The 9,697-nt window shown below is 40.5% G+C and overlaps 1 pseudogene; it reads right to left on the bottom strand.

Moving 5' to 3' along the window:
• Positions 1 to 557: 557 nt before the first annotated feature.
• LOC101516833 (trifunctional enzyme subunit beta, mitochondrial-like) lies at positions 558 to 1,355 on the bottom strand (annotated as a pseudogene).
• Positions 1,356 to 9,697: the final 8,342 nt, after the last annotated feature.

Raw genomic sequence — 9,697 nt, 5'->3', positions numbered from 1 at the left:
ATCCAACTGAAAAATGGTGACTTGTATAGTTTTTGTTTTTCTGCACTTGATACTTTCCACGTATTCCAAACATGAAACAATTTAGACAAGCACAACCAGAACACATTCCTAGAAAATAAAGGCAGTTAGCAAAAAGTGCTTTGAAGAAGCAGTCAGGTATAAATTGATCCTAAGTGGGGCGCCCACTTTCAGTTTACAGCTTCAGGGGTTATTAGTTGGCAACTGGCAGTGTAAAGGGTTTTGTGAGATTAGAGTTATCTTTTTCCTTTAAGTGTGATTTTGGCTCTTTCTGAGCAAGAGTCAGGGACAAAACAGCTTCAAGTTTTGCTGTTTGAATGTATAATTTTATAGAAATTTTTGAGCCTTTCAGTGTTCACCAGTTTCAGCAGATGTGACTGGTTCATCTTTTTCTTTTTTTTCCTGATTTCCAAAGAGGTGTTGATTTCTCTCTTTTGCTTGCCATCTCTTACCAACTCAAGTGACTTACCTAGTTTATCCTTATGATTGGGAAAGAGCTATTTTAAAATTTTCGGGGGTCAGTGTTGTGCAATAGTAGGCTAATCTTCCATCAGGGTTGCACATTTAGGGCCAAGCAGAAGCTGATCTCTTGGATGCTGATTCACATACACAAAATCCCTCAGACATTCCTTTGGCTTACACGCCATTGCCAAGGCTTTTCCTCTGCCAAAATCAGCGTTGCAGAAGCGCCATCAATCAGGAAGAAAGAATTTGCAGCTGTCACAGTGCTGTAGGGCTTGATGAAGGCAAGATTTTATTTTGGACATCTGCTCCAGGGGACAGTAATCTTTTCCTGGTACTTTAAAGGGCACAATGTTAGAAAGGAGCCCCTTGTCCTGCACTTTCTTGGCCAGACTGTCGGGTGCAGTGGATATTCATCCTGCTGCAGTTGAAACACAGCAAATTAGTAGCCAGCCGGCATGCCAAGTGGCCTGTGGTCTCGCTGGTGGAGTCCATGCCAGCAGCTCAGGCAACAGGAAGTTTAATCTGAACTTTGAGATAAAGGGACAATTGCTGGTTGAGTGTCTTGGCCTTACTGGGTTCAAGCATCATCTTCCTCATTTCCCTTGAATGGCCAATGGGGACATCAGATGTAAACTTGACACTGTCTGCCACAATGACATCACACTGGGCAGAAGTCATTAAGTCGACACCTGAGGTCATGGTGACAGTGTGAGCAGGGGTCCTGGAGAAGCCAGCTCCAAAGGCAGCCTCTCTAGCAGTAGTGTTTGTTTTCAATTCCTAACTGTCCCAAAAATGACATGATCAACAACTTCCTTTTGGATATCAGTCCAATACAATACCCTGAAAGTTCTAGAAAAGGTATGATTAACCATGAACCATATTGATGCTTTTGAATTTCATGAAGCTTTCTCAGGTTAGATTTTGGCTAATTTTAAAGCCATGGATTCAGATTGGTTTGCAGAAAACTACATATGGGTAGGAAAATTAAGGTGGGATTGCTACCTTTGGAGAAGTTTATTAGCCAGGGTAGATCACTTGTCTCTGGGTCACCTGTTCAGAACTGCTGGCTGTCACTTGGTCACATGAGTTCCCAACTGACCACGGACAGTGGGGGCCAGTATGGTCTGGGGGCTGCCTATGCAGCTGGAGGGCAGTGCCACGCTGTGTTAGTGAAAGCTTATCCAAAGTGGCAGATGAGAAGAGGTGACCAGGAATTCCATGCCACACGCACACTAGGCAATGCAGTTTCGCTGCAGTCCTACATGACATCTGTAGTTTCCAGATCCTCTTAGGAAAACATCTTTTGTGGCCTGCTGAGTTTTCTGACAGCAACCTTATAATCCATCCACCATTAATTAACCTCTTGCTGGAGGGTGGAAATGTAGGCTTTGGATATAGCTGACAGTGGTTTTATAACGTTAATTTGAAAGTAGCATATTTACAGGGAAGTTAAGTGGAGAATAAAAGCTATCTATTTATAAGTATGTGAAAACTACAGAAAACATTCTAATTTCTCTCATATTATTTTACATCTATAACACCTGCTAATTCAACTTGTCTGGAGGTTTTACATTTTTTGTTGGTACGTATTTCTTTCCAAAATTTCAAAGCAGGACTTATAGACAAAGAGGAAACGATGCAGGGCAGAAGGATTGATAAGCTGAATTTATGTTGCTTGTATTCAGACAGCTAAATAAAAGACGCTAGTGCGAAACAGAATCAACTGCAGTGTGATTTTAGGGGTGCGCAACAAACTATGAAGTAGCCACTGGTTTCTCCTGACAGTTATTTTCCTGGGGTGTACAAACAGTTTCTAACAGTTTCAGAACCTTCTAAGACCTCTTGGAAACTCTGCTTCCTAGGACAGGCTTTGCATGGAACAGTTTAGTTGAGAGTTTAAAAAAATTGTCGGTTTTCTGGAATTCACAAAAAACAACACTGATATTTGTATGAGTATCTTGACATCTTATCAAATCAAACTCTTTGAATAAATTTTAAAACACAATGAATCTCTCCCTCGGTAGCTTAATGCCTTATTTGTTTTCAAATTGATTATGAAGCTTTTCCATTCGAAGGGGAGGATCTAGAAAGTCTTTAGTTAGCATCAAAACTTAAAGCAAGCCTGTGGCACTCAGTGTATGTAACAGCCATGAAATCGGGTTCCATAGTTCGTTTACACATGTTCAGGTCCAACGCGGCAGTTTTTAGTATTCATAACGTTGGCCAAGCATCGCCACTCATTCCCAGGTATTTGAATAAACCTGACAGCAACTATGTTACCACCGTCTGCAGGCTGTCCTTTCCTTCCAGCTCCCGATGAGCACTAATCCCTCTTGGCATAAATCTGCATGTTCTGGATGTTTCACGAAAATGGTTTTATGCTCTGTGCTGAGCTTCACTGAACATGTTTTTAGTCCATCCATATTGCAGCACTTTTCAGCACTTTATTGTTAAATAGTGCTTCAGTCTCTGAATCTATCACATTGTGGTTATTATTGACAGTGCTGCTACAGACATATCTGCTCCAGTGTTTGTGTATACATGCATTTTTATTTTTGTTTGGATAAATACTGAGGGGTGGAATTTCTTGGTCACATGGTACACTTTTTAAAAAAGATTTTTTTTTTTTTTATTGAAAAGTCAGAATTCAAGAGAAGGAGAGACAGAGAGAAAGATCTTCTTCTGCTGGCTCACTCCTCAAGTGGCTGCAACAGCTGGAGCTGAGCCGATTTGAAGCCAGGAGCCAGCAACTTCTTCTGGATCACCCATTCGGGTGCCGGGTCCCAAGGCTTTGGGGCATCCTCAACTGCTTTCCTGGGCCACATTCAGGGAGCTGGAATGGAATTCTAGCAGCCAGGACATGAACTGGTACACATAGGATCCCAGCGCATGCAAGGTAAGGACTAGCCACTAGGCTATCACACTGGGCCCTTCCCTATTACACTTTTGAAGAACTGTCCCTAAAGTGGTTTTTTTTTTTTTTTTTTTTTTTTTTTTTGTCTTTTAAAAGAATTTCCATTTAATGTAGGCAGTGTTGTTTGGCTTTGTTAAGTTTTCTAACTAGAAGTTGTACAAGTCACACATTATTAATTTCATTAAGAGAGCTTCAGTAGCCATGTAGCATTGAATGACAGTGAGTCACCAAAAAGAGCAGAAAGTTTGATCGTCCCAGATTCTGTAGGCCTATTGCTTTTGAAATTCACTTACTTTCAAATTTTGGCGAAGGGACCTTTATATGTCAGGTGATCGGTAAACACTATTTTCACACAGAGTGTGATGAACAATGATCATTAGAGTTTTCGCTGAAGTCATTCAAAGTGATGGTATATCATTAATTGGCACCCTTTTTAATCTTAAAAAGATGGAAATTCCTTTACTCTTTTGATATGAACCTAATGACCTATAGGAAGCATATGGCATCTTGGGCTTTTTCTCCTGTAAAGGCCCCACTTGGAATCCCGTTAAACAGTGCCATCTGCAGGGAAGAGGCTTATGACACCTTGTTGGGAGAGGTGTTGGATCACAGCAGAAATCATGGAGTGCAACCCTCCATTTGGGGTGTGTCTGTTTTTAGCGTTAGAATTTGTTCATATTTCTTGTTGCTCCTGGGTGTTGGCTTCCTGCTAGTACTTTAGTGGTGTGTTCCAGAGGCATGACATTTTTCTTACAGGCAGACAGCTTCTGGACAGTGTGATTTGCAAAAGGCAGCTTGCAAAATCCATATGACCAGCACATCTCTTGGTCATGGGCCTACACCTGCACCTATTACAACAACATGAGATCGGTGTTGTATGATGTCCAATGGGATCTCATGCCAATGGTAGATTATGTACTCCAAGCCTGTAGATAGTGGTATTGCTGAAAGTCCTGCATGAAATCTGAAGTATATGGTCAAATTTTCACCGAGTTTCTGGTTGGGCTCTGTTAATAACATATAGTCGGAGGAACTCTGGGCTGTTTTTTAGGTTGACCATATGGTAGCAGTGGTTTCTAGACTGGCCTTGATAATAGGATCCTCCCAAGCTGTTTGAACCACATAGAGTCATTCCTTGGTATCCTCAGGGCATTGATTCTTGGACCCGTTGCTGGTACCAGAATCTTCAGGTGCTCAAACGCTTTGTATACAATAGTATTGTATTTGTGGTTATCTATACATATTTCCCTATATATTTTAAATCATCTTTTACAATACAAAAATGCTATGTTTTGGGTATGCTTTGAGCGTGTTTCCTGAAGTTCATGTGTTGGCGGTTTGTCTTAGGAACAGTAATATTGAGAAGGGATAGGTCCTTTCAGAGGTGGAGCCTAGCGGGAAGGACTTTGGGAGTGACTAGGATGAGTTAGTTCTTGCAAGTGAGGAAGTTGCTTGATAAAGAGCAAGCCTGTCTCCTGAATCCCTCTGGCTTCTTGTCTCATCATGTGGTATCTTCTGCATGTGCTCCTGTTGTTGTTATACCACCTGCATGTGAGGCTACCTCATCTTAGACTTGAAGCCTCCAAAACTTTGAACTAAACTACATTAAGTTTTTTTATAATATGCACAATCTTAGGTATTTTGTTATAGCAACAGAAAGTAGGCTAAGACAAAAGGGTGTGCAAATATGGGTGAGACAGGGAGGAATGACAAGAAAGACATTATATATTCATTATAGACAGAATTGTTTTTCTGAATGTTTTCAGTTTAAGTTTAGTAAAATCTGTGAATAAAGAACTGGCAATATGAAGGACAGGTGTAGTTTCCATTCTTATTTTTAAGACTTAAGACACATTATTTGAAAGACAGAGTTACAGTGAGGGAGAGACAAAGAGGCATAGATCTCCCACTCATTGGTTGCTTTCCCTATGGCTGTAATGGCCAGGGTGAGCCAGGTTGAAGCCAGGAGCCAGGAGCTTCTTCCAGGTTTCCCATATGGGTGGCAGGGGCCAAGCACTTGGACTCTCTTCCATTGCATTCCCAGGCGCATTAGCAGGGAGCTGGTTTGTAAATGGAGCAGTGGGGACTTGAGCCACTGCCTGTATGACACTTAATGGTGTGGCAGGTGGCTTTCCTTGCTATAACTCTGGCCTCTAAGTAAGTGGTTTTCTAAAGTAGAAGGTAAATTTGACATAGCTAATACTATCTTCTTAACAGGTACTAAGTAAGGGCTGGTGTTGTGGCATAGCTTTTTAAAAAATATTTATGTGGCATAGCATTTGAAGTCGTCTCTGACTATATTGCACCTCTTATGGGCTCTAGTTTGTGTCTCAGCTGCTTCACTTCTAATTCTCCTCTCTGTTAAAAGTCTAGGAAAAGTTTTGAAAGATGGTTCTAGTGTTTGGGTTTTTGCCACCCACGTGGGAGACCCGAATGAAACTCCTGGCTCCTGGTTTCAACCTGGCTCAGTTTTGCCCAGTATGGTCATTTCAGAGGAATGGAAACAGATGGAAGATCTATATCTCAATCTGTAACTATGCCTTTCAAATAACAGATCATTAAAAAAAAACCCTCTGCACTTTGAAATGCATTAGAGAATGCTATAATATCTGAACCATGTAAAACGTTACATTTTTAAAAAATATAGCAGATACATGGAACTTGTAAACAAATCAGGCTATTTGAGAGTCTCCTAGAACAAACATCTTCTCTGAGTGTATGAAGACACCTGTTAAGTGTCATTCAGGCTGGATGTGTTTTGCAGGCTCACATTTAAAGATGATTTGGGAATCCTTCATATCCCACTTCTCCTACTGATGGCTTTAAACAACCCATAAAGACACTATCTCTGCTTGTTTTTTCTTTTAATAAAGCAAACATTTATTAAACTATAATAAAAACATTCCATCAAATTACAAAACCTGAGCAAGAAAAACAAACAGCACATGCTTAACTGTAGTTGACATTCAAATAAAATTTGCATTCCCAAAATATTATACAGTAATTAGAAAATACCAGCCAAAGTAATATTAGGATACTTTTACGTGCTATCTCAACAAATTTGAACAGAAGCAAATTTTAACAAAGGTAAATTTTACAGTGAAACATAGCAGTAGATTAAGGATCTTAACATGTTTATTTTACTGCTATTTGACACTATGATACAAAAATAAGAGGATTTACTTGATATTTTTAATAAATATCTCATGGGCTGTTGAGTGCCTTACTGGTAAAAAGATTTAACTGGCTAATCTCATCAATCCATTTTGTACATTTAGTAAGCATCATTTCTGCCCTACATAACTCTTAATGCAATTCACAGCACACAAATGGTTATCATATTAAATACATAATCAACTCGGACTTCTCAACAAGGAAATTAGTAAACCATCAAATGGACTGCTTACCATACACTTTCCTCATAACTAAATAATACACAAAAAAATCAAAATAATATTTGTCATCACTCTAAACTATTGCCAGCAACTGACGGAAACTGCCAATTTGCCATATTCATGTTCACAACATGCTAAATATACTCTGCTGTTACTTCATCCATGAAATGCCAACATGCCTAGAACAGAGAATTTTCACCATTTCTTGCCATGGGACCTGACTTGCAGCAATCTATATTTAGATCAGAACTCCATGGGCACTTGATGAACTCTGCATACAGGAAGGGGATCTGTAATCCTATATTCACAGCAGCACAATCCACAATAGCAATGTCATGGAAACAAACCAGATGTGCGTCTAAGGAAGAATGGTTAAAAAAATTGTGGTACATCTATTCAATGGAATATTATTCAGCTGTCAAGAAGAACGATATTATTCTATTCAAAACCAGGTGGCCCCAACTATAAACTATTATGCTCAGCGAAATGAGTCAATCACAAAAGAATAAATACCATATATTCTCTCTCATATAAGAAAGCCAACATGGAAAGGTAGAGTTCATCAAGTGCCCATGGAGTTCTGATCTAAATATAGATTTCTGCTTGTTTTTTAACTATTTTTTTCTCTCTTCCCAACTCTAGGATTAGGCTGGTCATCAAAATACCCGGATAAGGGAGGCTCCATGCTGGAGAAGCTCATTGTCCTGTGCTCCTGAGATGAATTTGGAGAGTGGAAGACTGGTTCCGCCTGCTTTCGTACGTCTTCTAACCACTCTCTACAGTGGCAGTTCTCAAAGTGAAGTCACTCCATCACCGGTCTCAGCTCCACTTGGAGGCGTGATAGAAATGCAGAATGTTGTGTCTCACCTGGAGGGACGAGGTGAGAACTCTGGGGGTGAGTTTTTGCAGTTTGCAGTTTCATAAGCCATATAGGTGACCCTGCTGCTAGCCAGTCTATACAACTGGAAGCAGAGAGGAAGAGAGTGAGTATATATTAAGTTATTTACACCTGCCTTGGTAGTCACGGTTATCCATATCCAAGTGTTAAAAAATACTCTTGGGCCCAGCGCGATACTGTAGTGGTTAAAGTCCTCGCCTTACATACACTGGGATCCCATGTGGTCACCTGTTCTAATCCTGGAGGCCCTGCTTCCCAACCAGCTCCCTGCTTGTGGCCTGGGAAAGCAGTCAAGGATGGGCTCTGCACCCACGTGGGAGACCCGGAAGAGCTCCTGGCTCCTGGCTTCGGATTGACTCAGCTCCAGCCGTTGCACTCACTTGGGGAGTGAACCATTGGATGGAAGATCTTCCTCTCTGTCTCTCCTCCTCTCTGTATATCCGCCTTTCCAATTAAAAAATAAATAAATCTTAAGAAATACTCTTGATGGGGCTTTGGCAGTCATGGTCAACATTGTGGCACAATGAGCTAAGCCACTGAGTGCAGTGCCAGCATCCTATATGGGCACATGTTTGGGTCTCTTTAGCTCCACTCACAATCCAGCTTTGGTTTAGCTTAACATTTGCCATTTTGCCAATCTGGGGCGTGAACTCACAGGTGGAAGATCTCTGTCTTCCCCACCCCTCTCTCTCAACAGAATATCTCATAGCAGATGCAGCTTCTCAGCCCTGGTTGTAGTTTTTTTTCTGATCATATTGCACACTTCTGTTAAAGCGTGACGCACGGCAACTGAAGTGGAAATGACAGAAGGATCTGAATTTGAAAACATCAAAGAAGTATAAATTTGTGAATCTGGTTCTTTTAAATTAACATGAAATAAGATTTTTCATTAAAAACATTTTAAAAATTCTTAAAGTTTTAAAAAATAAGGATTTTTTCAAGACATTTATATAAAACTCATGCATATAAAGTTGTAGTTTTTTTTTTTAGATTTGAATGCTAGTATATAGCTAAAATCCATCTTATCAAATCACATTAGGAAAAATTCAAAATCAAACCATCATTATTTTATCTTATAAAATATTCAGTGTTTTTCTCTCCTATTTTGACAATGACTGGTAGAATGTTTATTAGTTTCATTTGTTCTTGCTGGGTATTAAACAAAACTGAGTTTTCCCATTCCTCTTGCAGTTACAATGGGGACTTACAACAAGGTTGGTTTAAGGAAGTGAACACAGTGTATGTCACTTTTGAACATGGCCATAAAAAATTGCTGTGTAGGGGCCAATGTGGTGGCTCAACTGGCTAATCCTCTACCTGCAAGTGCCATCATCCCATATGGGCACTGGTTTGTGTCCCTGTTAATTCATTTCCCATCCAGCTCCTTACTCATAGCCTGCGAAACAGAAGACTGCCCAAAGCCTGGGAACCCTGCACTTGTGTGGGACACCTGGAATAAGATGCTGGCTCAAGGCTTCAGATTGGCTCAGCTCTGTAGCCTCTTGGAGAGTGAACCAGTAGATGGAAGGTCTTTCTATCTCTCCTTCTCTCTGTAAATCTGCCTTTTCAATAGAAAAAGAAATAAATCTTAAGAAAAGGTTTTAAAAATGCTAGGTGGGCTTCCATCCTATCTCCTGTGTATGAGCACTGAGAAACAAGAGACTCTAAGATTCCCGGTCCATGTGTTGGAAGCATTCATCCATCCTGATGACCCTGATTATTACTTTCAGAGGGACTCTTAGATAAAAGCGTCCTGGGTCACATGGCCCTTGAATGAAAGACTTGTACTGTCTTAAGCCACTGAGGTTTTCCCTAAAGACTTATTTTATTATTTGAAAGGCAGATTCACACACACACACACACACACACACACACACACACACACACACAGAATCTTCCATTCACTGATTCACTCCTCAAATGTCAAAACAACCACAGTAGGGAGGGGCAGGCTGAGTCCAGGAGCTCCCTCCAGGGTTTCTTACTTGGGTATAGGGATACAAGGAC

The sequence above is a fragment of the Ochotona princeps genome, chromosome 4 (genome assembly GCF_030435755.1).
Source record: "Ochotona princeps isolate mOchPri1 chromosome 4, mOchPri1.hap1, whole genome shotgun sequence".
Classification (NCBI taxonomy): domain Eukaryota; kingdom Metazoa; phylum Chordata; class Mammalia; order Lagomorpha; family Ochotonidae; genus Ochotona; species Ochotona princeps.
This window is presented reverse-complemented; position numbering and strand designations above follow the sequence as displayed.